This window comes from Procambarus clarkii, chromosome 66, assembly GCF_040958095.1.
Source record: "Procambarus clarkii isolate CNS0578487 chromosome 66, FALCON_Pclarkii_2.0, whole genome shotgun sequence".
Taxonomy (NCBI): Eukaryota; Metazoa; Arthropoda; class Malacostraca; order Decapoda; family Cambaridae; genus Procambarus; species Procambarus clarkii.
The window spans coordinates 12,098,084-12,111,019 of NC_091215.1; positions in this window are offsets into that span (position 1 = coordinate 12,098,084).

The following is a 12,936-nucleotide window of genomic DNA, read 5'->3' on the forward strand; positions in this document are numbered from 1 at the left end:
CTCTTGAGCCTTTACATTCCTCTCCTGAGCTTCTGCATCCCTCTCTTTAGCCTCTATATCACTCTCTTCCCAGCAAACACAAATCATCTACACAACGTTCGCCTATCTCTTCCCATAGGTGTGGGAATGATTTGCATTGAGAATGGTGCAGGAGAGCCTTTGAGAAACTTTTACTCAAAAAATCCAAACACAAAGGTTTAATTATAAATTGTTTTTCTACAATTATTTTCTTCCAAATGTAAAGCAAATAGTTTTTACATGTTTAAATATAAAATTTATGGTGTTTTTTTGTAAAATTCATTAATAAATTGTGAATGATATATATTGGCTGAGTGAAACCTTTAAAATCCATTTAGTTATAATTTGAACAGAAAAAAGTAGTTTTCCAAATTTTCTAAAAATCGCTCTCTTTAACACAATTTGACTCCTTATGCATTCCACTAAACACTATATCATGTTTAAATATATAATTTATGTATTATTCCCTAAAATAATTTATATAAATTATATAAGTTGCTGGAAAGTGGTGTTAAAGATTCTGAAAACTTTTTGTTGTGTTATAATTGGAATGTTCTTATTAACTATGTCTCAAGTTCACAGTTTATCAAACAAGAATATTAACATTCGTCAACTCTTAAAATCTTATATGTTATCTTGCTGGTGCAAAATGGGGTGAATCTTTAGGAACAGCTATAGTATCTATATATCACAAATGGTGTTTTCCCTAACTCAAACAATGTAGGGTTTATTATTCTACACATATTTCTAATGACTCTTAGATGTTTACATTCTCTGAAGTATAATTGTGAAGGCTGTGTCCATCACTCTCAACACAGATTCTTAAACTCCTCTCTGCAGGTTCAACTATATAATTAGTTTCCATTTTGAATCTCCATGGACATTTGTATCCAAAATGAAACCAATGTGGTTTCCTTCAGCGCCTTCAGCCAGCACATTTGCTCATTCATTTCCACAGATTCCAACATGGTAGGGGATTTACAGAAATTTGTATATTCATATTGTTATATATTAATAATATGAATGCAGTTCAATATGATAAGACAAATACATGAGTTTATGATAAATTCGTTTTCTGTGATATACCATTGATATGCTCTTTTTTTCTTTAAACGGCATACTAAACTAAAGTGCTCACATCAACAGATTTGATGTATAAATGGTCAACGCTCAACAGAGTTAGTATAAATGTATTAGTATAAATCTTACTTGTCTCATTGTTAATTCACATTCAATGTCAACTTGTGGTTTTGATGTGGCACGTTTGGCCAAGACACCCCACCCCATTATGCACCCCATACCCATCTTGTGGGCGGTTGTGGAAAGGGTTACAGAGGCACATAATGGGCTCAGGGACTGAACCCCACAATTCATTTAGCTAAGCAAGTTACAATCTTGATGAACTAGTTACAAAATTCAATATAAGTCACCACATCAACAATGGGTTCGAGATCGACCTCAAGTACAGGTTCTAAATTAACACTTTCCTGGATTTTCGACTTGGAATTACGGGCGTTTTCCCTAACCGCTTGTCGGATCACGACGTAAATTTACGGTGCGGTTTAAAATATTTGTAAAAAATCCAGTTTAAATCCGATTTACTTGGGGTTTGTTTCAAACTCCGCGCCATGAAATTCCTGTTCTCTCGGGTAGGCCGCAAGTCACGTCGGCCTACTGGGTCACGTGACAGGCCCATTGTTTTGTTGTCACGTGGAGCAATCGGATCTCTCTCCCCTCGGCCTCCCCTCGGCTCTCCCCTCGCCCAACCTACACAATGCAGACACAAAGAAAGTTCAGAAAAGAAAACGAGTTCGCAGGGCAGATGGAACAGTAAGACTACAGCAGGTTGTGGTGAACAAACCGCAGGCAATTGTTGACTACAATAAGTTCATGAAGGGTGTTGACCACTTTGATCAAATGGTAAAGTATTACCATTTCGCCAGGAAATGTCACAAGTGGACCAAGAAAATAACATTTTATTTCTTGCAAATGGCATTGCAAAACGCTTATGCATTGTACAAGGCCAACACAGATGATCGAAGGAAACTAACTCTGCTCTAGTTCCATGAAGTTGCTATTTGGTCTTTATTGAAATTTGACAAGGCAGAGTGGCCTGCAACAACTACACCATCTCCACATCTAGTTCATGCTCCAGACATAAATGATGACACTGGTCCTGTGTATCCTGCTGCTGACCCGTCAACACCTGGCCCGTCGGGTGTAAGGCGCCCTCTTTTCACGTCTACACTTAGTGCTGAAGCTGAATCTGATGAAGATAATTCATATTCCACATTAGTGTTTGAAAACAATAGTGAGAGCGACGATTCAGACAGTAGTTTATTGCCAACCCAGAGACAACAGCGACGTGTTGTTATAGCAGAGACTCGCCTGAACTATAAATTGAAACATGAGCTGGTAAAAATCCCCAAACGTCGCAGGTGTGAAGTGTGTGCAAAGTCGGGTATCAGGAAGGAAACTGGCATAGCGTGCAAGACATGCGATGTTCCACTTTGCGTCATACCTTGTTACACCACTTATCACAGGAAAAGGGTGTATTGGGTGGACAAGAAATAACCACCTACATCAGCTTCACTCCACCTAGGAACATCTGTTGAGCAACTTCAGGAATCAGTACCTGAAGGAGGTGGAGTGGAGATAAAATGCTCAACTTATTTTACTACAATCGTCTTTGCTTTGGTAAGTACACATAATTGTCTTAGATTGTTTCAGTATTGTAGTCTATTTTCTTAGGAATATTTTGATACCTAAATGAGAACTGTAGCACGAAAACTAAAGTAAGTATACACGAAACAAGAGAAACTTTTTTTGTGGGTGTTGCGGGTGTGAGTTGGAGTGTCAAGAGCGGGTTCCGGTTGTGTGTTTTCCGTCATCTCTACAGCTGTGAATTCCAAGGAATTGTATTTGATATGCATATGTCTGTGTAGGGAATTTTATTCCGAACACTATACAAAAAAAAACGGTGTGAAACAAGTATAAACTTGAAAAACATGAGCAAAGTAAAAACTTTTGACGCTCACGGGTACAAACACGCGTAAGATTTTATTCCCCGCAAATTTATTTGATGCTGTGTTGGCCAACTCTACCCATGTTCTTATAGAACTTTCTATTGCGAACACATTGCTATAAAAATGAAATACGTAGCTCCAGAAATAATGTCAGGACAGTGAAATAAGTATAAACATTCAAAGCACTGCATCCCAACAGTGTCGTCCCTGCTGAAATCAAGGCTAACGCTTCGCCCAGTTCCCACACTCGTGCGGGTCACCAGATACCATAATTAGACATTGATAGGCATATGTCTGGGTGGGGAATTTTATTGCGAGTTCAGTGATATCAAAATGAGCGCTGTAGGATGACTGTGCGGCTGGCAACAAACGAAAGAGTATGAACATTAACATTTACTTCCTGTTTGGGTGTCACGGCGAGTCATCTTCGTGTTTATTTACTTCGTGGTGGGATACCAAATGCTTCGGTGACATTTTATGCATATGATCTTGTAGAGAATTTTATTGCCAACGCATTGATACCAAAATGAAAAACGTAGCTCGAGAATTGAGGTTAGGAGCGTGAAAAGATTATAAACTTTTTTGTGTTTACGCTTGAGCGCCCAGAACGCCGCGCACACAACCTGCTTGGTTTTCCAGCTAGTGCCGCGCGCACTAATGTGTTAAGCAACTGTCATATGTGGAGAGCTAGTATCAAAATTTATATGTTTGTCCTGCACACCGCCCCCCATCCAGTGGGCAGCGGTGGATAGGTTACAATCACTCAGTTACTATCTACAGTTAGCAAACTGGGGATATTTGGCTAAAATTTCTGGTAGCAGATCATTTTGAATGAAATATTGACACATCGCTGGAACATTGGTTATAGAATTGTCTCTAAATTCATGTATCTTTTCGCACTCCATCGCATAGTGACGGAGGGTGTGCGAATAATTTTGTTGACACAGTTTACATTTGGTCAGGTCTACATCAGCAGATAATGAGAATTCCCAGAGATACTTGTAACCGAGTCTAAGCCGAGCAGTAGTAACATCTAGAAGTCTGCTGATTTTATTGGATGATCCATAGATGTGTGGCTCCTCTTGTATGATAGTATGATGATAGATGGAATTACTAGTTCCAGTTTCTAGGCAGGCGATGAGTACTCACAATAACCTTAATTAAGCGTCAAAACAAAAATGTGTATACTCTTTTTACTCTCCTGACCTTAGTTCTTGAGCTATGTATTTCATTTTGGTTCCAACGTGTTTGCAATAACATTCTCTAGAAGAACATCAGCAAAAACGGTCACCAAAAGTTATATGAATACCAGCACCCAATAAATACCTACGTAGATGACTCGCCGTGAGTGCCCAAGAGCAACAAAATGTTTTTACTCTTGGGATTGTTATCACTTCCACACTTGTCCTACAGCATTAATTTTGGTATCAATGTACTCGCAATGAAATTCCCAACACGGTGATATGAATATAAACGTAGAATAATGGTCGCTGCCCACCCGCAAGAGTGTGGGAAGTGGCGGAACTGTTACCCAGTATTGGTGACAAGACGACACATGGGCGATACAGCGCTCTGAAAGTTTATAATTATTTCACTGTCCTGACATTATTATTGTATGTACGTCATTCATTTTTGTGCCAATGTTTTCGCAATAGAATGTTCTATGAGCCCGTAGGTAAAAAAGAGCAACAAAGCGTAAGATAGAATAGCACCATATATAAAACAACGCTGGTACATATCAGTGAGCGTCAAACACACACGAAATGTGTGTGTTTGATGGTGGTCAAACGATGTTTGATGTGTTTGATCAGGTGATGTCCTGATCCGCCTAATTAAAGTATGAATTATGTTGAGAAAAAATAAGAAAAAAGGGAAAAAACAGGGGTGGGAGAAACATGACAGAAAAAGAGTAAAAATACAATTTGGTCAACAAAACAGCATTGTTTAAAATAAAAGATATGGATTGACATTTTGGTGGTTAGGTAGGTTACATTGAGTTAATTAGGTAGTACTTAGTGTTTATCTGTTATAGATAGGAGCTGCATGCCTGGTATGGGCCAATAGGCCTTCTGCAGTTACCTTTGTTTTTATGTTTTTGCCCTGTAACCTAAATGGTTAGAGAGGCACATATATGGGCTTAGGGACTGAACCCCACACTACATTTAGCTAAGCTGAATACAATCTTGATGATATAGTTACAAAATTCTGTATAAGTCGTCACATTATCAATGGGTTCGAGATCAACCACAATTTCCTGAATGGATATAACAAAGGGGATATTAATAGGTTATTAAAATTGTCAACACACGATAGAACACGAAACAATGGGTATAAATTGGATAAGTTTAGATTTAGGAAAGACTTGGGTAAATACTGGGTCAGTAACAGGGTTGTTGATTTGTGGAATTTTTCTTAACTTATAAATTTATCTTTATTTATCTTAAACTGGTTGGGAGAGGTACAGTTTTTAACATAATTGGGAAGGTCATTCCACATTCGAGGTCCCTTGATTTGTAAAGCATTTCTAGTTTGACTAAGTCGTACTCTTGGAATATCAAATAGGTATTTGTTTCTGGTGTGGTGCTCATGGGATCTGTTACAACCTTCTAGGAAGCTTTTAGGGTCAGGATTGACATTACAGTGCAGCGTTTTATATATATAAAATACACATGAGAGTATGTGCAGGGACTTAATATCTAACATATTCAGAGATTTGAGTAAGGGGTCCATATATACTGCCCGGTTGCCTGAAATGCTATATGCCTACTATATTGGCTTTAGGTATTGTATGCACTAGCTCTATCTATAAATCCAACATTATGTTTGTAAATCAACTATGTATGTACTTTCCTGAATAAAATTGACTTTACTGTACACTTATATGCTCTGTGGATTTGTTATCCCCTATCGTTTGGGAGAAAAAAATGACTAATACGTTCGGCGAATGACTTTGACTTCAACTTCACTTTGACTTCGTTCATGTCATCGTATTTTCCGTAATAAATAAAGGTTATGACAATGCAATTGTATTATTGTGTGCAAATAAGTTGGAAATTTCATGTACCCTAAAAATAGTAAAATAAAGAATAAGAATAATTAAATAATTGTTGTAGTAAATTGTCACACGTTCATCATACGCAAACGAACACACAGTTTGGAGCGTCAGTACAAGACCGCCGCCATTTTAAAACACGGCTTCGAATGTAAGTAATGTTTTTCTCGTACTAACACTGTATTATGCAATAGATTAGGTCTTGAATTCACAAATTTAGTTGTTACATCTGACAGAGTATGTTAGACTGTGTAATGCTGGTCCATGTTGACGTATTTGTGGGCTTGGTTGGTTTACATGTGATGGCACCCCAATAAGGGCACCCCACAACTGCTGCATATTCTAGCTTTGGACTAGCAAAAGTGGTGAACAATTTCTTTAGTATTTCGCCATCCATGTATTTAAAAGCAATTCTGAAGTTGGAATGCATGGCATAGGCTCCTCACACAATGTTCTTTATGTGGTCCTCAGGTGATAGTTTTCTATTTAGAACCACCCCTAGATCTCTTTCTTTATCAGAATTCCTTAAAGATTTCTCACATGGTTTTCCTAATGATAGAATGTGGGCTGTAAGGGACAGGTTTGATGTATGGATTAGTTGATAGAAGTTCCAGTCCTCCTGTAGACAGGGATCTCACATCAGCTTGTATATTATACAAGGATAAGATTTGATAAATTCAGTTATTTGACTGAACACTGGCTCTGTTTAAATCAGAGATTTAAACATACATAGTCTAACCTAGCTCCTTTCTTTTTTACCTAGCTTTTACCTAGCCTAACCTAGCTTTTTTTTCCCAAGCCGGTCTATGGCCCGTGTTTTTTTTTCGATGCCTCAGTGGTCCATGCACAGGTCCGTTCAAGGGGATTAAATAGCCGTTCTATGGCCCCAGGGTTTTCTCAAATTTTCTTTCATAGCCGGTCTATGGCCCCTGGGTTTTACAAACTTTTTTTCCCAAGCCGGTCTATGGCGTGTATGTTAAATAAACCAAATTTTTCACTTTTGACAATTGAGCACCTGCTACATCCAGATTCTAGGGAGGAAAGGAATATAATATAATATCTAATATATCTATCTGTGTGAAATAGATTAAATCTATTTATTTGATATTCAGCTAATAGTTCTGTATTTTCTACATTCATCCATGTTTTGGTAAGTGCAATAATATGTATTGTTTCATTGCAGATTAGAGATTCAAGATAGTTCTAGATTTCCGAAGTACTGAAACGCGCGCCATACAGGCTTGGTGGATCTAGGTGCAAGGTAAAATTATTTACATTTACTTGTTTTGTATTTATATGCATATTTGCATTTATATGCATTATTCTATAGAATAATAGATCTCGTAATAATTTTGCAAAAATAGTGGCATTTACTATTTTTAAAAGATTATTAAAAAATTTACTGATATGGTGCATTCGGAAGACAAACCCAATTTTTCACTTTTGACAATTGAGCTCGGGTGCAGGGGGGGGGGTGGGTTGTGTAAAAGCCTGGTTTGTGCCTCGGAGAGGCTATGGGATTCAGTAAGATCGTCCTTCCTTTCCTCCCTAGAATCTGGATGTAGCAGGTGCTCAATTGTCAAAAGTGAAAAATTGGGTTTGTCTTCCGAATGCACCATATCAGTAAATTTTTTAATAATCTTTTAAAAATAGTAAATGCCACTATTTTTGCAAAATTATTACGAGATCTATTATTCTAATAAGAGTTTGATAAAATACAGTAGACTGCCTACTGGTTTTACCTGTAATAAGGTTTGATACAGATGATTATCCGTTCCAGGGGATTAAATAGCCGTTCTATGGCCCCAGGGTTTTCTCAAATTTTCTTTCATAGCCGGTCTATGGCCCCTGGGTTTTACGAACTTTTTTTCCCAAGCCGGTCTATGGCCCCTGGGTTTTACGAACTTTTTTTCCCAAGCCGGTCTATGGCCCCTGGGTTTTACGAACTTTTTTTCCCAAGCCGGTCTATGGCGTGTATGTTAAATAAACCAAATTTTTCACTGTTGACAATTGAGCACCTGCTACATCCAGATTCTAGGGAGGAAAGGAATATAATATAATATCTAATATATCTATCTGTGTGAAATAGATTAAATCCATTTATTTGATATTCAGCTAATAGTTCTGTATTTTCTACATTCATCCATGTTTTGGTAAGTGCAATAATATGTATTGTTTCATTGCAGATTAGAGATTCAAGATAGTTCTAGATTTCCGAAGTACTGAAATGCGCGCCATACAGGCTTGGTGGATCTAGGTGCAAGGTAAAATTATTTACATTTACTTGTTTTGTATTTATATGCATATATGCATTTATATGCATTATTCTATAGAATAATAGATCTGGTAATAATTTTGCAAAAGTAGTGGCATTTAGTATTTTTAAAAGATTATTAAAAAATTTACTGATATGGTGCATTCGGAAGACAAACCCAATTTTTCACTTTTGACAATTGAGCTCGGGTGCAGGGGGGGGGGGGGGGGTTGTGTAAAAGCCTGGTTTGTGCCTCGGAGAGGCTATGGGATCCAGTAAGATCGTCCTTCCTTTCCTCCCTAGAATCTGGATGTAGCAGGTGCTCAATTGTCAAAAGTGAAATTTGAGGATTTGAACCTGCGTCCGGGAGCATCCCAGACACTGCCTAAATCGACTGAGCTACAACAGGGTAAAAGGATCCAGGAAGTTCAGTAGAAGTTTGGTTTCAACCCTTTTACCCTGTCGTAGCTCAGTCGATTAAGGCAGTGTCTGGGATGCTCCCGGACACAGGTTTGAATCCTCATCACGGCCCTGTTGTTGTTGTTGAATATGACCGAAAGTGTAAGATTAATGATTCTAACACAAATCGTCTGAATATTTGGTTTTCTTCACTGTCGAGAGTAGTTAAAAAAATTTACTCGAGTTTATTTTCACGCTTTATTTATGGTCCTTAAGTCCCTCTCCTTAATGCTGCTGCTGTTTCTCGCATCTTTGCATCGCTTGTATGTTTGGGGGTTTGGCCTCTTGCTATATATTGATTCCATTTGTGTGTGTTTGGGTCTCAGGCCCTCTCGCAATTTCTGTTGAACAAACCCCTTTTCCTAGTTCTGCATCTCTCCTTTGGTACAAATTTTGTTGTGCTTTTATCATATATTTCACAAAACTTGACATACATTTCATTTACTTCATGTCCTATCAGCAAGTGTTTGTCAAATTCTTTAAGGAAAGTTTATCATCCTGATTGCAGATCTCTAGCGCTATTATGTCAACTTCTTGTGGATTCGCAATCATTATTTAATTTACCTTTAGGTGTTCTTTCACCAGCACAGCAACACTGTACCTCTCCCAACCAGTTTAAGATAAAAACTAAGTACTAACTAATTAACTCAATGTAACCTACCTTACCCCCAAAATGTCAACCCATGTCTTCTATTTTAAACAATGCTGTTTTGTTGACCAAATTGTATTTTTGTTTTTTTCTGCAATGTTTCCCCCCCCCCCCCCACCACTCTACCACCACATTGAGTTTAGTAGCTCTGTGCACGTCAGGTGCTGTTTAATATACAGACCTACTCCTCCATTTGACCTAGTTTTTCTATCACATCTATATCACTTTGTGCTTTAGGCCTGGTGGAGCTTGGTCCACCAGGCTGTTGTTTGGAGTGGCCCGCAGATCCAAATACAGTCTGCATATGATATACAGTCTGTTGATCAATTAAACTACAGTAGTTAGTTTTTATCATCCGAATGCACCAATATGTGTTCATTCTTCCCAGATGAAGGAACTAGGTAATATTCATCATCTGAATGCACCATCTGAAGCTTTAACACACTCATGATACACGAGAGGTTTAAAAAACTTTTAAAACTTTTTGACCTATGTATTTAAAAGCAATTCTAAAGTTAAAAAGTGTAGCATAGGCCCCTCGCAGAATGTTCTTAATATGATCCTCAGGTTATAGTTTTCTATCTAAAACCACCCCTAGATCTCTTTCTTGATCAGAATTCTTTATAGATCTCTGTGGCTCGATCATAGAAACTGAGTAAATTCGTTACACTGGACCTTCCAGATCGAATACCATGCTGACAGTCTGATATATCATTCAGTACGTCTGCATCTGAAATTGAGCAATACCGGATTTATTATTTGGTTTTATAAATTTTATACTTATAATCTTAACTTATTTCAGAGACCACGAGTAATCTGGGCTTCGAACTCAACAGAAAAGCCTTCCGTAGACCTGCTTCTTTGCTACATAATAGACAAAATTTAGTAAGTATTGATTTATTATGTGTTTGTTTATTTATTTATTTTTTCTTTATATACAAGAAGGTACATTGGGGGAGAGTACAATGACTTGAAGTTATACATTCTTGTAAAGCAACTAGCACTCATAGCGTTTCGGGCAGATCTAAGTATAGACCAAGGAACTTACCATCTTTTTTATTTCTGATGTTAACATTGTGTAACTGTAGATGAATTGCATTTGTTGATTTGCTCCCAAGTAAGATGTCGTAGGTCCTTTCTATGTTTAGTGGGAGTTTGTTGGTTGACATTAATAAGTGGATTTTTTTTTAATTTATTGTTTACATCATTATTTAATATGAGTGGGTTGGAGTCTGAGTAGATGAGGTTAGTGTCATCATTATCTCATATCTCAGTGATTTTGTCGTAATGGTCAAGTAGCTGTACTGTACAAGTAGAGGATATGAGAGATAGCTGTAAGAGGTATTTCAATATCTTCCTGCTCTAAATCCTTGTTGGCCTGGATTGTGGAGGTCATTGGTCTCTATAAAACTAGTAACCTGACTCCTGATCACTCTCAAATAATTTTATTATGTGGGATGTTAGTGCAACTGGTCTATAATTCTTTGCCAATGCTTGTGTTGTGTTGTGTTGTTTTGGTAGTGATGTGCAATGTGTTGTTTTGGTAGTGATTCGTCCAGTTCTGGTAGTAGTGCGGTTGTTGTGTAGTGTAGTACTTGTGTGCTTGTTAATGACTTGTATTCCAGTCTTGTGGGTATCTCCTTTCCCCTACGGGCCAACTGCTTTGTTCTTACCTAGCATTTTGCTTTGTTTGGGTATGAATGTTTGTGTGCCGTATATTTTGCAAAATTTGCCATATATCTCATTATTTACTCCTCTGCCTAGCAACAAGTCTGTCTAATTATACTCATTAACTGTTTTTCAAAGTTCCCCATAGTGTCCTTTATTGAAATCGAGTTAATGAACCGTTTCAATGTTCTTATTTTCTTCTAGATTATATCTTAAAGTATATTTAAATGTTATTGTTATTATTGTTATTAAATGTTATTGTGACATTGCATTGCAATTGAGCTATGTTGTTTACCATACCGTTCATTTCATGAGTATAAGTATAGATGCCACACTTGTGACAGGTAAAACCATGCCTTTTTTGAAAAACAGCACCGTCTGTTGCACGTAAGAGCAACCCACACTATATTATGTTGCGATATTATTTCAATATTTCCGATTGCATTGATAATTTGAATTTTCATAGATTTCAATTTATTTTCATTTCGATTAAATAATTTTGTGTGACATTGCATTGAAATTGAGCTGTTTTGTTTACCATACTGTTCATTTCATGAGTATAGTTTATTTTTTTATTTTTTTCATTTCATTTTTTTAGCTGTTCTTATTTTTCAGTGATGGGAATATCAGATCATTTGATGTTCCCAATTTTCTGATGGAAGCATCAGACCATTATAGAATGCATCGGATGAGGTAGTTTGGAATGGTGGGGAGGACGAGAGGGGGGTATGGTGGGGAAGACGAGGGGACAGAGGAGAGGGTAATGGTGGGGAGGACGAGGGGACTGGGGAGTTGGGGATGGTGGGGACAGGGGAATGCTGGGGAGGACAAAGGGACAGGTGAATGGGAGATGGTGGGGGAGGAAGAAGGACAGGGGAGGGGAAAATGGTAAGGAGGACGATGGGACAGGGAAGTGGGAATAGTGGGGATGATGTGGGGACAGGGAAGTGGGAAGGACGAGAGGACTGTGGAATGGGGAATGGCAAAGTGAATTATAATTATATATATTAATTAATTCTTATAAATTTCCAGAAGCCTGTATCAACACCCACACTAATGCAACTGAAAGAGATGTTGAGACAAGTATTGCTGATATGTTGAAGAACGCCCCAAATAAACTCGGTGGAAACAGATACAAGGTAAAGTTTGCCAATTTGCTGTAGTCTAATTCAATTTCTTTTTAGTAATCTTTGAGAACATTTATGCTATGAATAAGATAAAATAATGTAACTGATTTTGACTAAATATGTAGATATATTTAATTTTCTGAGCACTAATAATGAAAGAAAACCAAAATAAGAGGTGGCTACTATCTGTAACAATGGGCTGGAATAATGCAGGATATAATAATATATATATATATATAAATATGACAATGTCAGACCACGGAGGAAGAATGAAACAGGAATTTCCTTAAGTACTTTTGTATATTAAATACATCTTCAGAAGGTCCTTCTGAAGATGTATTTAATATACAAAAGTACTTAAGGAAATTCCTGTTTCATTCTTCCTCCGTGGTCTGACATTGTCACATTCTTAATCACGTGTTTATTTTCGTGATATACACACATATATATAAATATATATATATAAATATTTATATATATATATATATATATTTATTTTTATAAATATATATATGATATATAGATTCTATATAGATTCTATTCTATTATTCTATTCTATTCTATTCTATAGTTTTATATAGATTCTTGTTTTAGTTTTTTTTCTATAATATGGAAACGGTTTTTAATTAATAAATTAAATATTATATAATAAAATAATGTATTATTGAAAACAATTAGTAACA